The sequence below is a fragment of the Gobius niger genome (genome assembly GCF_951799975.1).
Source record: "Gobius niger genome assembly, chromosome: 15".
NCBI classification, from domain to species: Eukaryota; Metazoa; Chordata; class Actinopteri; order Gobiiformes; family Gobiidae; genus Gobius; species Gobius niger.
Window position 1 is genome coordinate 6,786,956 of NC_136866.1, and position 6,780 is coordinate 6,793,735.

Sequence of the window (6,780 nt, forward strand, 5' to 3'; positions counted from 1 at the left end):
CCTCGCTAAATCAAAGCGTAGTGCCAAATGTGGGACGCGCCGACTCTCCCCTGCTGTCGGAGCCTGTGTGTGTCCGCTCGTCTCTCTCTCAGGGATAAATTACTCCAGAATCATAAAAGAGGCAAATATTACACAGAGAGGAAGAGAGAGATTTTAGTCGAGTGGGATTCTGGCTCCAAACAATCCCAGCATGCAGTTGGTTATGAGACGAGGCTGCTGTGTCTCTGGTGTGTCAGAGCGGCTTGATTTTTGTCAGGCTCAGCGTGTGTCTGTTTGGATCTGCGGCATGTTTTTATATTTACACTCTTCAGCTCACAGGAGCATCCACAAGTGTTTGTACATAGATATATTGGGCCTAAACGTGGGACATAAAAGAAAAAAAAACAGAACTCCATGGGCTCAGTCAGAGTGAGAGTAAAGGATAATTGCACAACATGGGTCTCCATCCTATTGCTCTAAAGCGCCGAGCAGCTCTACAACCTTTTCCAAGCAGCTCCCCAAAGGCTTTCAACATTTCAAAATGAGCTTGATGAGTTAAATTTGATTTCTGTCTACGCAAAACAGCCCGTGTATCAAGTCACTTTAAAGATGTATTTTCTATTAGTGCACCGACTGATTGAGTAATGAACAATCTGTCAACTTTTAGAAAGCCTAAAGTTAAGTTTTAAAAGCTACTAACCAGCTAAATCACAACATTACACAGACAAGTGGCTCTCTGACTTTTTTGTTTTGGAAAAGGAGCTCAAAAAAGTTCCCATCTACACTTTAACTATACTTTTAACGTTGTCATTTGGGGAATACATTGTCATTACATGGATTTTGTTTATGACAAATGCCCTTCCTCATATGGGATTTGATAGTGCAAAGAGTCTAAAGGCACTGACGACTTCACTAAGACATGCACATGTGCCAGCAGTGTATTTGTTTCCCTGTGTGTTAATAATACGCCGCAAATAGTCACAAGGAGTTTGCTGGAATTTGTTGTTAGTTTTCTCCATCTTGCGTCTCAATATTGACCCCGTATCTGAAAATCCACTAGAGCTTTTTAGATATGCTGTCACAGAAACATAAGGGATTGCTACCCTTTTTCCTTTTGGCTCTGTTTCTTGTCAGTCCACTTTTTCTTTATTATTCTTGAGCTCTCTTGAGCCTTTCAAACAATCATTTGAGGTAGCCGCAGACAGCTTTTTAGACGCTACTCTTTAGGTTGGATTGCCGTCTATTTGTATGGTTTTGTTAGTTTTCGTTTGTGTTGTCGGATTACATCAAGGTACGTGTTGGATTATCCATTTGAATGGTATAGGGGAAAACTCGGCTATAGAGTTCTTTACAGTGGATGAAGGTTCTTGAGAGAGGGTTAGAAAATGTCATCTAAAACAGCTGAAACACAATATCCTAAATGAGCTAAAGTAAGCCGCTCCCACATCCTCCCTCCTCTTGCTCCCCTTTGCTGTGCAACTGCTTCAATAAAAAGAAGAGGTGAATAATACACAGCTCAGCCAGTGGCTTTAGTAAATGGTCTCAACTTATATAGATACAGACGGCATCTCTGGAATCGCCCATATATGGTCATGTTTGAAAACAGTTAAGGGGGAAAACAATTTCGAAAAAATCAAAACTTTCTCTAATTATTCAAAAACTACTTTAACAAACACTGAAATATGAATATAGTTTTCTACTAAATAAAGATACAAAGACATGGTGCGGAGCAAAGTGGTTCAACAGCCCATAAGTACATAAAAAAAAATGAGAATGCTAACATGATGCTACATGTAAGCATCGGGCTAATGCTAACAGTTTGCTAGCACTAGCTACAACTGCCGTTTTTTCACTTCTACAGAACAATCTGCTGTGAGAAACTATCCATATGGACCTGATTTACACTTGACTTTATTTGTATGTGATAAATAAGTTCACATTCCACCAGAAAATGGCTAAAAAGAGTGAAAAATTGTGTTTCCCAAAAGATACTATTTTCCCCCTTGGCGAAGCCCCGCCCCCTTCTATGACGAGATGCCGTCTGTATCTATAGCGCTTTACCCTAATAAGGTGCTTTACAGCAAGGAACACCTCACCCATTCACACACCAGTGTTCACGCAGACACTGGAGGCAAGGTGGGTGAAGTTTCAGGAGCTGGGATTCGAACCCCCAACCTTCCGATCACGAGACGACCCGCTCTACCAACTGCGCCGCTGTTACCCCGCAGCGAAGCTATGTCTTTTCACAGTGTTTTTGTGGGACCTGTCGTCGCGTGACTAAGAACAGCCACTGGACAAGATTCAAAGATTACTGAAAGATGTGCAAGTGGCTCAAAACACTACTCCAGGCATGTTTCACTTAAAATACAAGAGGTTATGCAGATTATGTCACAGCCACATGAGTGTCAGTGTTGAATTATAAAGTTTGAAATGATTTGTTTTGAAACGCGGTCAAACACGTTGAAATCCATACCCCCATAACTTGTGTCAGCTGCATAAAAGGTGCCAAAGTGTCCCAAATCATTGTTCACGTGTTGTACTTGACAGAGCACCAGGTTAATATGTTATATGGTCAGCGCTGTGAACCAGTTGTGCAGCAGCTGCGCGTCTGAGATTGAAATGAACTGAAAGCAAGAGACACACAGCTCTTTGCAGTCCCCCTTAGAAAAAAAAAAAGAAAAGAAAAGGGGAAAGAAAAGAAAGGCCCGCTTGGCTGTTCCTATTGAACTTGACCTGCGGGCCAGATCAATGCGCGAGTGTGTGTTGTGTGGAGGCGCGTGCATGTGTGTGTGTGCGTGTGTGTGTGTGTGTGTGTGTGTGTGTGTGCGTGTGCTGGTGGCTGTCCACGGAGCTAGCTGCTGCAGATCAATGTGTCTTCGTGTGCCATGGAATGAGAGAGCACACTGATTACCCAGGGGTGACGGGAGCGGCGGCGGAGGAGGGGGAGGAGGCGGCGGGGTGGAGAGGGGAGAGGGGAGAGGGGGGAGGGCGATGCAGGAGGATACAGAGGGAAGGGGTTTGAGGGAGGGAGGGCGTTTGGTGATGAGATTGAGCCCAGGACAGAGCTGAGACTGGGATCAGGAGAGAAAAGCCAAGCTCATTTCATTTTCATTTTTCTTTTTTTTTTTCTTTTTAGCTTTCTTCTCTCCCTCTTCAGACTCGAGCCATGCGTCGGGGCATTCCATACTGCGCCAAAAAGTTTCACGTCCAGATGGCATAGATCAATCTGGGAACGAAAGAACTTGAAAGGAAAAATAGGGGTGATCAATTTCTTTGTTTGTTCTCTGCTTTCGTCATAAACCCGGGGCATAGGATCAGTTTATGGACAGACACAAGAAAAAAAGGATTTTCAAGGTCGATCTTACAGAGCTGCGGGAATAAAAATTGTCCACAGTAAAAGGCTCCATTCCTTTTAGAGATGTAATACGGCTGTTTCTAACGTGGTGGTCACCATTTGTCCGGCAACAAAGAGGAACTGCCTCAATAAGGTTCCTGCCAGTTCTAAACCTGTAGTACTTTACAGAACTGCACAGTAAGACGATGGAAATCACACCTAAAAGTGTAATACATTATCCTTGTTACCATGCTATTTCCATCATACTACCATGCAATTACTGTGGCGCTAAAGTAACTTCTCGTGCTCCCCCCTGTTGCCGGCCAGGTTTACGCCACCGCGCGCTCCAACTGGTTGTCGATGAGCTCATAAACTAATGTACCAGAAGGAAGTGGCCTGGAAGAGTTGTCGGACCCAGGCTCATTTGAGAATAATTTGCAGTGGCCTCTTATGCTTCTCCAGCGCTGTGTTTTATGTCGGGGTCTTGTTTTTGATGTTTGAGGGTGTGAAGGAGCGTGGCTCAATCCTCAGCACTGCGGGACTCCTCTCATCCCTCGCTCGCTCGCTCTCTCTCTGCTGTAGTTCCCATCCGCCGCAGCTCTGTGCAAACCCCTGGCCGTGTCCAATCAGCGTGTCGCCACTATAAAGTGAATGTGTGCGACGGCAGGAAGGACTGGAGGAGGGCGCCGCTACTCTGCTTTCTGTTTGAACAGCCGTGTTTCATGTGTGATGTATTTTGGATGTGCGTGTGTAGGAGCCTGTAACACAAGTAAACAACATTTGGGATGTACTATGAGCAAGCAGGGAACTACATAGGGCCGATAGCGCTACCACATATGGCTCAACCAGTCAGTGATTAGAATTTGTATCAGTCGACTGGTCACATGATTATTTTTGTTGAGCCTTTGAGATTTTTTTCATAGAATTGATGGAGAATGTTTATAATGAAAACGAGTAAGTGCATAAAAGTAGTCATGAAATGTAAAATCAACATCCACGTCCCGTTTAATTAAGGATAACTGAAGGGCAACATATTTTATCCAGGCTTTGGACTGGCTCAAAGGAGTGCATCAGCTAATGTAGGGCTGCACAATATATCATCAAATTATTCTTATTGCAATATAAAGTCACGCCATATCCATATAGCAAAAGTCAGAATATATCGCAAAATCAATTAGTCTTTTGATTGAGTTTTTTTCCTTCTATAAAGATCGGCTTCTACTTTTAAAACTGGAATATAAAACTATACAATATGAAACTGAAATGTTACCATATTGCTAATTTAATATAACTTCTTTAATGAGCCAGACTTTTATTCCCAATCGGAGAACACAGAATCAAATCAGGTGGCGTAAAAACCCATTACAGACTTAATAATGTGAAGCCGAAATGTCAGACGAAAGTCATGGGCGTTTTGATAAAATTACACAACATGGCTGACGTATCGACCAGTGATTTAAAGGCCAATGACGGACAACTCCGTGTGTTTTCAGAATGGGTTTGTATTGATCTGACGAATGGAGAAAAGTGTCAATCTACTTTGGGACAGCTGACGCAAAAGGACATCAAAGTACAGAGCACAAAATGTCGCCATCGCTGCCAGAATGTTTCACCTGTGACTTATGACTCCCAAGACGATAATGAATAACATCTTGTACACTCAGCGGGAAACATGCTTTTGTTTCAATGTCAGAAAAGAAAAACATGTCTTGAAACACATCCTAAATTGTCTGCTCTAACAAAGTCGGCTACCTAACTATGCATCCCTGCTGATAACCGAAGCCAATTTGACATTTCAGCTCATATTCATCATCATATGACAATCACCATGGTCCACCAGAGTGTCCGTTGTAACATCCTTGGTAAACCATCCCCTCTTGGACGAAATGCCGGGATGCCGTGAGTTCCGACGTTTACGAGTATGCTAATGCTGGGCTGTTGTGCGCTAATTGCGTGACTTTGATTGAGGCTATTACGAGCGTGTTGTAGCTGTCAGCGTGTGCATGACCTAAGCCTATCCCACAATCATTGGACCCCCTCTCCTCGCGCCGGGCCCACCTCAGAGGAGCTGCACTCGGTGGGGAAATTGAATTGGAGAGCTGACCCTACCTGACACAAGGCAAGCACCATTGATTTTTATTGAAACGTGTGCCATCGATACTGAAATTGCCTTTGATTCACTGTGTGTTTGTTTCCCCCCGTGACCACTGCAGTCCTGCAGTCCTGCACCTCAGACACTCTGTTAACATTTCCAAAAACTGTTTTCGTGTTACATCCATTAAAGGAAATGTATGACGATGATTACGCTAATCGTAAAAAGGAATGGGTAGCACTTTACTTTACAGCACAATAATATAAAATGGCATGGCACCGAGTGTAATAACATGGTAATTACATGGAAACAGGACATGTACCTAATTTATTCAATTGTGATATGATTATTCATCATCCAATTACCAGTAAACATTGTTGGTATTTTCTTGGAATGATATGGAAACAGCTGTAACATGCACTATCCCTTGTTATGCCAATTTACTTGCTATTTCCATTCTATTATAATGAAATGACTGTGCTGTAGTGCAATTAGATAGATTTTCGATTAAAAATATTGTAGGACTGTTTGGATACTATTTGGGTTGGTTGAATTGGGAATCTGTATACAAAATAAGAAAGTTTCCCTACCGTTTTCATCACCATCTGGCCAAAGAGGTCCCTTTGCCAGTATCAAACCTGTGGTTGATTTGTTATCAGGAGCAACTCACAATTACATTTTATTATTCATGAATGTAAGTTTTCAAAAGACTTATCACAGTGGAAATCTAACAAAACATAACGTAACATTTTGTCCACCTTACCCCAGCATTGTCAACATTTGTTTCTAATTAACAGTATGATAGTCATGGATGGTCACGACAACATAACATACATTTTATTTATTGGTCTATTTGGTCGGGACAGTGCATGTTAATGAACATACATGGGTCTCATGCATAAACCGGATTGTAGCCATGGGCTAATTTCCATCCGTCGTCCCCCACGCGCACTCTCAAATACACTTTTATTCATCCTGGCCTATTGTACAAGTTTTTAGTGGTAGGGGAAACCGGAGCACCCGGAGGAAACCGGAGCAGACATGGGGAGAATATGCAAACTCCACACAGAAAACAAACCCTGGACCTTCAAGCTGTGCCCCTGTGGACTCAACATTTCTTCATAAATTTGATTGTTTGTGATGCATTTCCCTTTTTGCTCTGAACATGTTGAACATAATCAAACAATTAGGTCAAGTGGAAAGTAATGTAATCTTCTTAAATGATGTCGTAATATAATATTGGCCACAAACTGTCCAGGGTATACTCCGCCTAAGAAACGACATAACCGCTACTAGATCTACAAAATAACATCTTGGTTTGATGTAGCGTGCAACACATATAACCGTGTTACTGCATCCAAACTCACCGATGCTT